This window comes from Mauremys reevesii, linkage group 12 (assembly GCF_016161935.1).
Source record: "Mauremys reevesii isolate NIE-2019 linkage group 12, ASM1616193v1, whole genome shotgun sequence".
NCBI classification, from domain to species: Eukaryota; Metazoa; Chordata; order Testudines; family Geoemydidae; genus Mauremys; species Mauremys reevesii.
In genome coordinates this window covers 40159741-40173351 of record NC_052634.1, presented here as the reverse complement: position 1 = coordinate 40173351, position 13611 = coordinate 40159741, and the positions used below count along the sequence as shown (strand labels likewise).

At 52.4% G+C, this 13611-nt stretch overlaps 2 non-coding genes and 1 pseudogene across 2 annotated transcripts; 2 read left to right on the top strand and 1 right to left on the bottom strand.

Moving 5' to 3' along the window:
* The window catches only part of LOC120375816, a 647258-nt pseudogene that overhangs the window by 40417 nt on the left and 593230 nt on the right, over positions 1-13611 (top strand).
* TRNAK-CUU lies at positions 8561-8633 on the bottom strand. The gene has a single exon. It is a non-coding gene; the product is annotated as a tRNA-Lys (tRNA).
* TRNAF-GAA lies at positions 11239-11311 on the top strand. Its single transcript has one exon. It is a non-coding gene; the product is annotated as a tRNA-Phe (tRNA).

Below are 13611 nucleotides of genomic sequence, written 5' to 3'. Positions count from 1 at the left end.
ACTCATGGGGGCCTCTGCGGGGCCCGGGCCTGGGGCAAATTGCCCCACTTGTACCCCCACCTCTGGGCGGCCATGCCTCATTCTCATCAATGCCTTTAATCAATCATTTTAATATAATTTAACTAATCAACCATAACATAATGTTACTTGATTATCTTACCAATTAGATCCCACCATCTAAATTGTTTTAAATCAAGCAAAATTACTTATATGTCAGCCAAAGACATTTTAAAAAACAGACACCGCACAGATAAACAATATAGAAATTGGGAGCAATAAAGAAATCACCATGATTACAGGCATGCAAACCATTTAAGAAATGACTATATTGTGAAGATTCTTTATTATTCATGCAGTTAGCCAGGAAGACCCTTAGTATTTGGGTACTTTTAACAGATTTGCCCATTAATTGGGATATGCTCATTTATTGTGGTTACTTGTCTTGGTTTTCCCCGATATTTCTACTCTTCTTGGGGGTGGGGGGTTGTGTAAATCTATCAATGTACTGGTTGTGTGCCCAATGGAATGATTCAAACAGCACTTTCAAGATGACACCCTTATTTGTCCCAGATTTAGCATGTCCCTATCATCACCCTTACATCACTACAAGAGCCTAAACAAAATAAGTTACATTCTTAAAGATTAATACCTGAGGTAGAAAAGGAAACAGAGAGATAAAATGAGGGAACTCACCCACTCCAGGAAGCTTGAACTCGTGAGTCTTCATTGATGATCTTAACTCAGAATCTTAATTCTGTCAGGAGTAGATGTGGTTACCTAGGAAAGTGGTGGAATCTCCATCCTTAGAGATTTTTAAGCTCAGTCTCCAGAAAGCCCTGGCTGGGATGATTTAGTTGGGGATTGGTCCTGCTTTGAGCAGGGGGTTGGACTAGATGACCTCCTGTGGTCCCTTCCAAACCTGAGATTCTATGATTCTATTCTATGATTCTAAATCAGGCAAATTTTGGGTCTATACACGCATAAGAATTCTTACTTGAGAGTGAGGAAATGGTTTGGTAGATAAAATATGCAATTGGTTGAATTGGTTGATGGGAGAACACTAGATTTGTTTATGGGTAAACTGAGGACTGAAGGAATTTCTTTAGGCTAGATAATAGGAGCTGATCACTTCTTACTATGGGTGATGTTCCTTCAGGGGGCTGACAATTAATTTGTCTGCTTCGGTATTTTGGCTTGGCAACCCTTGCAGATTTGCAGCGCTGCAGCAGGGTGTGAAAAACCCCTCCTCCAGCGCTGCAAGTTGCAGTGCTGCAAAGCACCAGTGTGATCAGAGCCCCAGCGCTGGGAGCACGGCTCCCAGCGCTGTATGTTATTCCCCACAAGGAGGTGGAGTACGGACAGCGCTGGGAGAGCTCTCTCCCAGCGCTGGCGCTCTGACCACACTCGCGCTTCAAAGTGCTGCCGCGGGAGCGCTCCCGCGGCAGCGCTGTGCAGCGCTAAGTGTAGCCATAAAATCAATCAGAGTTTCACTACTAGAAGTCTGTCCTACTGCTACGGTGGGTGTGAATGAGGATAGGGGTGTTGCCTAAAGCTTGTCACCAAGGAAGTAGGTATGTCTTGCACCTCCATTAACTGCTTTATGCAAGGTTTTTCTCAGATCAGTTTTGGTTGTGCGGGGGTGGGGGAAAAGACTGGATAATGTGTCCTGGTTTCCAAAGAAGACAGGTATTATCTGTGACCGTGGAGTTCTTAACAGGATATTGATCATAAAATATTTAACCATATATTGTGACTACTTACATTAAAGAAATCCATTCACCTTAGTTTAGGAGAGAGACCACTGATTGACCGAAAGTAATCTGGTGTTGCAGATCCCAATAGTCCAATTATTTTTTCTTCTCCACTGTCAGTGCAGCTTTCATTTTGGTGAGTTTTGCACAAAGATGAATCCAAAAATTCTGCAGCCACTGGTCATCTGCCCAAGCCTTCATTGTTGCAGAAGATTTTTGCCCTTGGGAACGATGTAGGGTGAGACCATATAATACACTTACCGAATATTTGTGAATCAGCTTCTACACACAAGCAATGACGTGTGAACATGGGACTGTAAGAGCTGGATTCACAGGCAAGAGTAGTTCAGCAAAAGGCAGTCCTAAAATTTGTGAACTGTTCTGATACTTTACATAGACAAATAGTTATGAGAGACTCTTTTAAATACTCAAGAGGTGTGATGCAGAGTTTGATGGAATATAGGGAAATTATTTCACTGCATCAAGTCTCCTGTAGCAGTAAATTAGCACTGGGGCAGCAGATTTTTTATATTTTTAGTGGCATCCAGAAAAGGTCCAAGGGAGTTTTCCTGTGGGAGGGGGATTAGAGTCAGTACCGACCTTACAACGGTGACAGCGGTGCCGTGGCACCAGGCCCACCCTGCATCTCACTGCAGACACAGTTCTCAGAATTAAGCAATGTTCTCAGGGCTATTGTACTCTGTACTAGTTTTCAGTTGCCAGCTACATGCTTCAGCCATGCCACTTTCTCACTAGGCTATATCCTGAATAGTATGACTGGGAATGAGGCGGGGGACGGAGTGTAGCAGATGCAAATTTGAGGTGAATATTGTCTTGTCCATACTGTCCTGGGTTTATGGTGCTTTATGCCATGGCCTGAAGCAAAGTGGTTGGTGAATAACCAGGAATCTGGGTAATAATTGTCTAGATTCAGCTTTCTTCTTTCTCTCTCTGTGAATTATCACTAATTCAAAATAGTAGTGTGCAAGTTGACTGGATAATGGTAATAGCATAATCTCTTGTTATAACATTGTAAACCATACTACCTGGTTTTTATATTAAACCCCTACTATACATAATACAATCAATCTGACAGAAACAAAACCTAGGAAAAGTTTATTCTTTCTGTGTCTTATTTAAAGTTTTACAGTAATCTCTTGCTTCAGAATGCTTCATGGGTCACCCATACTGTTTGCAATAGGATTCAACATGTGGCTTGGCAGCTGACTCTGTACTGATTCCTGAACAGCTGGTAGCTCAATATTAATCTGAGATAGATAATTTTTTACCTCAAGGTTCCCAAGACACAGACAAGGTTTTCATCTCAAGGCCAAAAGACCAAAAACATCAAGACACTTGATCACGGCCTTGGATAGACCAAGAGACTACTCACCCATATGCAGAAACACAACTCTGTATATATGGGGAGGGGGGGATTATTGACCTTTGTGCATATGTAATAGTTTTTGGTGTTTGTAAGACAAGGTATAATAATGAACTGTGGAAAAGTTCCTGTTTGGTGTGAGAGATGTTACTTATACCTAAATGCACTCCCCTTCCCCACTCCCAGCCCTATGCATGCTGGCTTGGGAATATCACTACTGTAGTGTCAGCTTTTAAGAGAGCTTCACATGCAGAGCCGTAACTAGGGATTTTTGCACACAAGGCAAGGAACAGAGGCAGCATGTCCGGCTCTTCCCTATTGGAGGGAAGGATCCACCAACGAATTTCTGTTAAAGAGCCGTATGTGCCACCCCTCTTCATTGATGACGACCAGCGGCAATTCAGCAACGGGTCCCCCAGTCCCTCTCAGAGGGAAGGACTTGCTGCCGAATTGCTGCTGAAGGAGAGACTTTCTGAGCCCCTCACTTTCCGTGCCCGAGGCAAGTGCCTCACTCTCCTTGCCCTCGTTACGGCAATATTCACATGCACCACTTCTAGTATTACAGTAAGTTAAAACAAGCTACAGTACATTGGCACATGAATGCTCTATTACAGTGTTTGCATTAGCATATTAAAAGCTATAACACTGAACAGACTAGTTTGGGCCGGCTTTAGGAAGTTTGGGGCCCACCCAATTCAAACATTTTCGGCAGGGCCCCAGCAGGGATGACTTTAAAAAAAAGGAAAAAAAGGTGGAAAAAAAAAGCCTTTCCTTTCTTAGCAACCTTTTCCCTATAAAAAGTTCTGATTTAAGGGATGTGCCAGGATATGTATTTCTGGTACCAATAGGGTTACTATATTTCCAGATTTAAAAATTCCTCCCGGACAGCAATTTAAGAACCAAAAAGTCTGACATGTCCGGGAAAATATGGCTGTATGTTAACACTACCTACAGTTCTTTTTTAAAAAGATGGGACTGAACTAGAAATGAACTCCGCTTCACATGTGTGGGTCCCCGCCACTCCCTGGGAGTGTGCTAGGGTGACCAGATGTCCCGATTTTATAGAGACAGTCCCAATCTTGGGGTCTTTTTCTTATATAGGATCCTATTAACCTCCACCCCATCCTGATTTTTCACACTTGATGTCTGGTCACCCTAGGGTGTACACATGTCTGGGTACCAACTGCTCTCTTCTCCCATCATTGAAGCAGGTGTGCAGGGTTACTGCCCAGGGAATTGCAGGGCACCAGTGGACATGGGGCTGGCTGCAGGCAGGGCAAGGGTGCAGCAATGGCTGGAGACAGGGGTGGGTGGGGTGGGGTGGGCTGGCTGGCTTCAAGCAGGGCCATAGGGGGCTGTGGCATAGATTGGCAGTGCTGAAGACAGAGGAGTGCAGGAATGGCTGGCTTCAGGCAGGGGGGGTGCAGCAGGGGTTGGCTGGAGACAGGGCCGGGGGTGCAGGTACAGGGGGTACAGACCACCCGGTATGGTAAGTGCTCCCTCTTCCTCCTCCCTCCCCCACCAGAGTAGCAGCAGCCACCTGGGGCTCCCCTGCTTCCACAGCCCTGGCCATGTACATAGCTGCCGGAGCCCTGGGGAAGCGGCGGGGCTCCAGTGGCTATTTAAAGGGCTGGGGCGATAGAAGCAACGGGAGCCACAGACTTTTTAAGTAGCCCACAGATCCCAACAGCCCTACCCCAGGGCTCCAGCAGTGTGGCTGTGGTGGCAATTTAAAGGGCCCCCAGGCCCTTTAAATTGTCCCCTGGAGAAGCCGGGCCACCCCGGTACAATGCACTGACTCTTGCCAATACACCGAACCGGGGCTTGGGCGCAGGACCCTCTTAGGGGCAGGGCCCGATTCACTTTTCCCCCACCAATACCTAGTAGGTGCACTGTCATCTCCCATAGCTACTTAGGTTGCAGCTTTATTGTTAAAACTAAATTGGGAAGAAAGACGACTGATTCAGAACTTCTTTAATGGGTACTTTATTGCTAAAGGGTGTAGTGGGGTGTAGACTTGGAGGGAGGAAGGTTTCTATGATGTAGGCAAGATCAAGTATTTTATCCAAAACCAGAATACGAATGGCGCTGGTCTTCTTGGTGTCTGACCTTGAGCCCATGCCTCATGTCCCCATTTCCCCCATGGGGACCCACAAATATGTTTAGCACCGGGCCCACAACAGATTAATCTGTCCCTGTTTGGGGTGCAGGCTCTGGGATGGAGTTGGGGGTGCAGGAGGGTTGCAGGCTATGGTGAGTTTGAGTGACGGGTGCAGGCTCTGACCTGGGGCAGGGGATTCGGGTACAGGAGGGGGTGTGGATACGCGGGCTCTGGGAGGGAGTTACCAAATCAGCACGTTGTATAAGAGAAAGGAGCTGCAGTGATTCCATATAGACATGGAAAATGACAGAAGACACTTTTCCATAGTCAAAATGTGAGAGGCAGAGTGTGAGGGAGGGAGGGGGCGTCTGTGCAATATTTCCCGCATTCAGTCTCCTGGCTGGAGCAGTAACATCCCCGCAGCACTTGTACAGGCTAGAGAGGAGCTGCGGTGTCTACGCTTTGACAGTCTGGGAATTGGGCTGCTGGTGCCTCTAAGCCCCAGCCCCAGGAACCCGCCCCCTGCTCCGGGGCTGACACGCGGCAGAACTGAAAACAGCCTGTGCCCCCCCCCACAACCCCGACACCCCCAGATCAAGGGGCCCCTGTCCCCCCCACCCCCCCTCCCTAAACGGGGGTTTTGTCCCTGCACAGGGTCTGGCAGCGTCTCCCGGGGCTTAACCCCAGCTCCCCACCCCGGCTCCTCCCACCCCCGATTTTCCCCCTTCAGCCTCTCTCCTGCCGCTGCCTACAGCAGCTTGACCCCCCCCTGCCAGTAAATTTCTGCCCCGCTCAGACCCTGGCAGCCCCCCCCCGCTGCGATTTGCCCCCTTGAGCATTTTAAACGCCCCCCAAGAGCAGGCAGCAAATGGTGAGTAGAGGTGAGGGCAGAGAGGGCAGCGGCGACAGCGAGGGTTACTGGGCATGCTCAGTTCAATCCGCGCATGCTCAGTGCAGCCAAAGTAGCGAATCGGGAGCGGTTCATGTTTCTGACGTTACACCGGCTGCCCCCGAGCCGCGTCCCCCTCGCTCCGCGGCCGCCCGCGGGGAATGAGCCGCGCAGCCCCCCCGGCCGCCAGCGGGATTCGAATCCCAACGGCCGCAGCGCGCGCCGGGGGGGGGCACCGAAGCCTCTCGGCGAGGGAACCGTGGCCTCCCCCCACGCGCCGAGTCTCTGTCCCGCGCTCTCTCCGCCAATCAGGGAGCGGGGAGGGGCGCGGCGAAGTGACGAGTTATGGCCCCTCCTCCAATATTGGCCGCGTGTGTGTGACGGGGAGAGAGAGAGAGAGAGCGAGAACTACGCTTCCCAGAGTGCACCGGGAGGGGGCGCGTTGTCTGAGCAACCGACCGTCACTTCCGCTCTGGGACGAGCCAGGAACTACAACTCCCAGCCTGCCCCGGGGCGCCTCCGTCCTCTCCAGCCCAAGTGAGGGCGGGTCCCTGGGTCAACCTGACACCTCCCCCACAAAGCAACTCCTCATCCCCGCCCCGCCCCCAGAGAGCCCCGGCCCCGCCCCCCTCCGGCTCGTGACGCGAACTCGCGTGTCCCGGGGTCTCGGCCCTGCCCCCCTCCCGCCTGCTTCTCCCTTGGCCTCCTCTCTCCCCACTCGGGGGCGGGGCTGTTGGATGGAGCCATATGGAAATAGGGGGGAGGGGCAGGGCTGGGAGCCAGGACTCCTAGGTTCTCCCCCAGCTCTGGGAGGGGAAGGGGGCGAGGGGGGCAGAGTGGGGGAGGGGCTGGGGTGCCTGCTGCCCTCGCGGTGACCAGCAGAGCCCCCCCTGCAGTTTGCCCCCCAACCACGCGCTGGGTGTGCTGGTGCCTGGAGCCGCCCCTGGTTCCAGCCCCTCTGCCCAGGCAGCTCCCCCAGCCTGACACACACACACAGACTCTGCACCCGCCCACCCCAGGGCTCCTCAGCCCAGAGGGGAGCCCCCCGGCTGAGTGGGGAATCAGAACCCTGGACCCTCAGATTAAGCAAAAAAAATGGGGTGGGGCCACCGGAGCAACAAAACAGGGGGGGGGAAACGGCACGGCTCGAGCGGCAAAGTGGGGGGGACATGGCACAGCTGGAGCGACAAAGCGGGGTCATGGTGCGGATGGAGTGGCAAAGTGGGGCAACACAAAAATGGCAGGGCTGGAGCAGCAAAGCACGGGGTGGGGAGGAAAACAACGGCGCGGCCGGCAAAGCAGGGTAAAAACAAAACAAAAAACCCCACAGGGCGGCCGGAGCCAGTGGACTCCCTGTGCTGCAGAGTGCGCGCCCGGTCTAGTGGGGGGGAAGGGGAGGGAGCGGGGGCAGAGAGAAGAGGGGCGGCCAGCGCTTCAGCGGGGCACTCACCACGCGGCCCCGACCGCTGTGCCGCCTGGCACCCTCACTCCTTCTCTAGACTAACCAGTCCTAATATACTGTAACATGGTTATATTCCACCACCTTCACTGGTTTACACCCAACAAAATTAATTATACAGCAGACAGAAACAATCACAGACCCAGACAGAGACCATGCAAATAAACATACAAAACAATACAGAAGGGAGGATTTCACAACTACATCTATACAGACATAAGGGTTTTCCAGCTGTGTCTATTGATAAGTGAGTTCTTGCCAGACAGGATGCTACCAAACTAAGTTTCTCTTTCTCTGGAGGTGATGGAATATCAGGACAGGATTGTATTCCTAACAGACCAATCGCACCTTATTTCAGTGTGACTAGTTGGGAATGTGAGGATGTGACCATACACTTCCCACTTTATGGCTGCCTTTGCTGCTTAGCCGAAGAACCAGGCCTCAGACTGTCACAGTAAGAGAAGGCCATTACACAGACAGACAGTGATTTTTTATTCTATCTTTATAACTAGCTAAGTGATAAAAATACACCTAAATTCTTAAAGTACAGGCCTTTGCAGACAGGCCTGAATATCTGTATCCTAACAGTCCTCGAGGTCAGGCAGCCTCTGGGTAAGGGGGTGGGGACTCAGATCTTTCCACTGGCCAATTCCACCAGGGTCGTGTATAACCCAGGGAAGTTCCCCACAATAGCCAGACCAGATGCCCCCTTTACACTTGTGCTCTGTCCTCATTGCTTCTCTCTCTCTCCCCCCCATCTCTGCTGCTCCCCCTCTGGGCTTTCTCAGCACCTGGCCCCACAGCGCTTCCTGGCAGCCAGAGACTGCGCTATCTGCACCTGCTCCTGTGGATGTGGCCTCTCTCCTGTTTGCTAAGGAAAGGAACCTTTCCAGGAAATTGCCGCAGCTTCTGGGAATCCCAGTGTGGCCGTGAACAAAGTTTGGCTCCTGGCACACAAGGCAACTTAAAAGCTGAGCACCCAGACAGGGGCTTGAACCCTGGACCCTCAGATTAAGAGCCTGATGCTCAACCAACTGAGCTACCAGGGCTTGTTAGGAAACATCTTCACCATTCACCACAAGAGTGATTATCCCAGTGTGCAGGCAAGAGTGAGCAGGCAGGCAAAAGAGAGGCAAAAAAAGTCCCAGGAACCCCTCCTCTTTTTCTGCACAGCCACTGCCTGTCAGCAGGATTCCTCCTCCTCCTCAGGGAGACTAAATCTCTGTGCCTAGACAGCCGGTCCATCCGCTGCACCTCAATCCCCCATGCCCGAGCCTCCCTGCCAAAGTCCTGCACCTGGCCCCATACAATTAAGTCTCACTTGTCGCTGGGAACTTAACTTCTTGTGCCCAGAGCGTCTCGGCCCCCTCAGCAGATGACCTGAGAAACACAGTGTCCGGCTTTCCCAAAGAAGTGTTTAGACCCCCTCATCATGTGGCCTAAAGGATAAGGCATCTCCCTGTGGATTGGATGATTCAGGATTTGAGTCCCCTCATGGTTGTGCTCACTTTGTGCTGCAAGTCCTGCTTTCTTCACAGCTGGAACCTCTTCTTGGTCACTCAGGCCAATGCTCTGGCTTCAGCTAGAGCCCAGGGAAGGAGTTGGGGGTTGGGTGTCACAAAGGCTGGGACCTGAGCCCCAGGTGCTTCTAGTCTCGCCTTTGCCATTCCTGACTTGCCAAAGAAAATGGGCGGCTCCACTTCAAAAGTCAGCACCATGAGTGGGAACGGTAAGAGGCCCCACGGGGGGGCTGGCCCTGCTTTCCTACCCTCTTCTGATGTTGGCCACAGAGCACCAGCAGCCGCCCTGCATGCTGGCCTGTGGGTGGCCTTCAGTGGGGTTCAGCACAGCAGGGAGCAGGCTGGCCCTGTGGCTGTCTGCTGGCCACACACAGGCATGGTCCTCTCCTCCTCTTGCCCTGACCTCCGCTGCTTTTAAGCCTTCCCTTGGAGCTGTCAGCACCAGCCACCTCTGCTCTAGGTGCCCAGAGGAGGAGAGGTGCTGGGCTTCCACCTGCCCAGCCCTGCTTCCTTCAAGCACAGTGGCAAGTGCCAGACTTGTGGGCATCAGGTGAAGCCATGAGAATCCCAACCCTCAGGTGTCAGTTCTAGAGCCCTGACCCATCCAGCAGGAGGGGAAAAAATGGCTCTTGCAGAGCTGGAGACAGGGAAGCGGAGTACTGGGAGCTCCAGGGCTTTACCAGAAGGTCCCACTGAGATTTGAACTCAGATTGCAGGATTCAGAGTCTTGAGTGCTGCCTGTTACACCATGGGACCAGCTCATGCTCCCTTCTCTGGCCATCAGTGACCCTCATGGCGCCTGCTCGAGTAAGGGACTGTTGGCCCCTTACTAAAACTTAGTGGGGGTTTGGTTGGCTAGTTCCCAGTCCCAATAGAAGGGGGAAGGGCCAATGGGAAATCAGGCCCCTGAGACTGACAGTCCCCAGGGGCAATGGGGAGAGGCCAAAGCTCCAAGTTAGCCGCACTGACAGGCCAGGCAGTGTAATGAGGGAGTCACCAGGCCAGGGGGTCCCATCCTCCATGGGAGCTGGAACTGCGTGGGGCAGAGCTAAGGAGAGAGCAGGAGCCTGAGAAGAGCCGGGGAGCAGAGCTGCACAGGTGTAGTGCCAGGCACCCTCACTCCTTCTCTAGACCAGGTGTAGTGCCAGAAACTGCTCCCTGTAGGACTTTGCTACCTGCAGCAGTTACTGAGACCTGAGGTTGTTCTTATTTGCTGTGGCTCTGAGTGGCAGTAGGATGATTAGGGGGCGAATCCGGGGCAGGAAGGGGGTAAGGTCGGCCTGTAAGGAGTAACCAGGTGGGGCAGACCCGGAAGGAGGCTGTGGGCTGCTGGTCGGTTGTTGGGATCCGAGCTCTAGATCAAAGCTGCACAGCGACCTGACACCCAGGGTTATAAGGCCGACATAGTGACCCTCTTTCTGGCCTCGGTGACCCCCAAACCCTTGTTACTAAGGGCATTGAGGAGTCTCTGTCCCTTAATAACTTCTGGGAGCTCCCCAGCAGGCTGCGGGCGTCAGCCGCCTCCTGCCGCACAGGTTAGACTCTTGGCACTGTGCCAGCCACCCCCTCGCTTGCAGGCCCAGTGTAAGAAGCAGGAGGCCTGGTGCTGGCAGAAGAGGGTTTTGATTAATCGAGCTCTGTGTGATGGGCACAGGACGCTTCCACTCAGTAGCACAGCTGGGGGGGAGCAGGGGGAGCAGCTAAGGGCGCCGGGTTCCTCCAGTGGGGGTGTGGAGCAGCCGTTCGTTTTCCTGTTCGCACTCCTCTGCGGTGTGAAAATCGGGGAGGGGAGGCAGAACCCCCACTTCCCTCCCGAAATGACGCCCAGTGGGGGAAGCCAGGACAACAGGGTGGGGTGGCAGGTGGTGGCCAGACTCTCACCGCCAGGGTCTAGTCTAGCTCAGGGTCCAGCTCAACTTCCTCCCCGCACCACTGGCCCCCAGTCCCCTTCCACCACCAGGTCAACCCGGGCACTAGGGCAGGAACGGGGTGAGGCAGCAAGTCAAGCTGAGCAAGGCAGGCAAAAGCGAGTCTTGTCTTCATGGGCACCTCCCAATGACGTCCTTTTCATGTGCAACTGCTGCAAAAACATCCCAGGCAGAGAAGCAACAGGCCAAAATACTGGCATACAGCTGCCAAAGTAGCTCAGTTGGGAGAGCGTTAGACTGAAGATCTGAAGGTCCCTGGTTCAATCCCAGGCTTTGGCAGGTGCTTTCATCCTCTTTGTGCAGGGGCAGCTTGTTTTCTAGAAGCCCAGTGGTGCCTGCACCCAAGATGAGCAGGGTTTCCCTGGGGTAAAGCAATTTTGGGGGCCCCTTCCATTAAAAAAAAGTGGCAATACTGTATTCTCACGGGGCCCCTGCAGGGCCTGAGGCAAATTGCCCCACTTGCCTCCCCTCTGGGTGGCCCTGAAGGTGAGTCTCTGATCTTGGGCTCTGCTGTAGGAAAACATAGAATGGGCTTCTGCCCCTAGTTGGCCCACCTGACCTTTAAGGATGAGAGCTGTCTTTCCCAACATGGCAGGAAGAGAGCAATGCAGAGTGATCCTCAGGAATGGTGCCAGAGGGCTGCTGGGCAGTGACAGGCAGGAATAGGGGATGAAAACTCCTCTGTGCAGCTGAGCAAGGGCAGTACCAGGGAAGGGGCATCTGTAAAAGTGGCTGAGTAGAAGGTGGAAGGGATTTGGGGGCCCAGGAGGAGGCGCTTGATGTTCAGTGCCTTGGAGCAGCTGGACTTAGCCATGGTGAGTGTTCAGGAAATGCCCATTAATAACTCTAGGGTAGCTCAATAGGCAGAGGGTGATTGGAGGAAGGGCCTCCTGGCCAGGGAAGAATGATGGGGCTGGAGTCACATTCATGGTGCGAGTACAGAAGGTGGTGGAGCTCCAACCAGGGAGGGCATTACTGGTGGGCTTTGTGCTCTGTGGCACTGGTTACTGCTATATTAGTGTGTATGGTCCCCAGTTAAGGCATGAGAGGGAAGATCAAAGGCTCCCTTCCTCTGGACTGCATGATGTTTGTTGTTGGGAGGGGGGGTTAATTGTGTCAGCCAGCCTGAGCACCGCTGGTCCTGTTTTCCCAACCGTCAGAGGAAACATTTTTACAATGAGCACTACCTGGCGCAGGTCTGTAGTGAGGTCGGCTTAGAGGAGCTCACTCCAGCCACAGAGGGGGTTCACCTTTCTGCGGGGACAGACCAGGACTCGCATTGACCGGATTTATGCTTAGCTTTTGTATCTTTAGCACGTTGCTTCTCAGATTCTTTCTTGGCCTGACTTGTTACACTTTGACACTTAACAGGCCAGAGTTTGTGCACCTTCCTATTATCCTCACTAGGATCTGATTTCCAAATTTTGAGGAATGACTTTTTGCCTCTAACAGCCTCCAGTACTCGGCCGTTTACCTAGAGTGGCGTTCTGCTGGTCGTCCTATTGTCGTTTCTGATTTAGGTTTCATCTGAGCCTCTAATTGCAGTGTTTTTAAACAGTCTGCATGCTGCTTGCAGGCACCTAACACTTATGACAGCAGCTCCTTTTAATTCCCACCTAACCATCTGTACTTATGCCGATAGGTTGACTTTAGGTCTTTAACTTTGAGCGGTAGCTGAGAAGATGGTAAATTGGGCAGAAACCCATTCGACAAACCTCTTCATTTCCTTGTTATTTCCTGTCTTCTTCATTCATCCCCTTTTCCTTTTTTCCTGGGTGAGGCGGAGGCCTGCCAAGGAGCTCCCTGGCACCTCTGGCTGCCTGGGCTGAAGGCAAGAGGCAGGCCTGGGGGTGGTGAGGGCCTCTTGTCCCGTAATGAGGCCGCACTGCTTCCTGGTCCCCTTTTCCCACCCACACCAGCAGGCGGCTGCTGCGGGAGAACACGAGGGAGGCTCTCGGGATGCTAGGCAGCGCTGTGTGGCTGTCAGGGAAAAGAGCCTTCTTCTCTAAAGATGGCTGGCAGAAAGGTGGTGCTCAGCTCTGTAAGCGACCTGCCCAGTAGCCTCGCTGCCAGGGGATGCAGACATTTCTGTAAGGTGCAGAAAGAGGGTATTTGGCTTCCAAGTTAATATGAGAAATATGCATTTAGGAGATGGAATTTCCATTTTTTTACAGGGCCCCAGTGGCCTAATGGACAAGGCAATGGCTTTCTAAGTCAGACATTGTGGGTTCAAGTCCCATCTGGGGTGAAAAACTGCCTCTATATTGCAAGGAAACCTTGGCCTTATTTTCACCAAGAAAGCTGGGAGATGATTGAACACAAAATATTGGATCTTGGGAAAAATGCCCCAGAAATGGCATCTTGACAAATGCTTTCTAAACCCCTCAGTAGCAAACAATTAATGCTAGTGTTTGACTGAGACTAGAGGGAAGAGGAGTGTTTACTCCCACACCTCAGTGAGTGAAACAGACGGAAAGAGCAAGGCCGTCCTGAAAGAGAATGGATCTGTCTGGAGACAAAGCAGCCCCTGAGAATGAGCAACGGTGTGAAAAGAAGAGGTTGAAATGTGTGTTAGATGT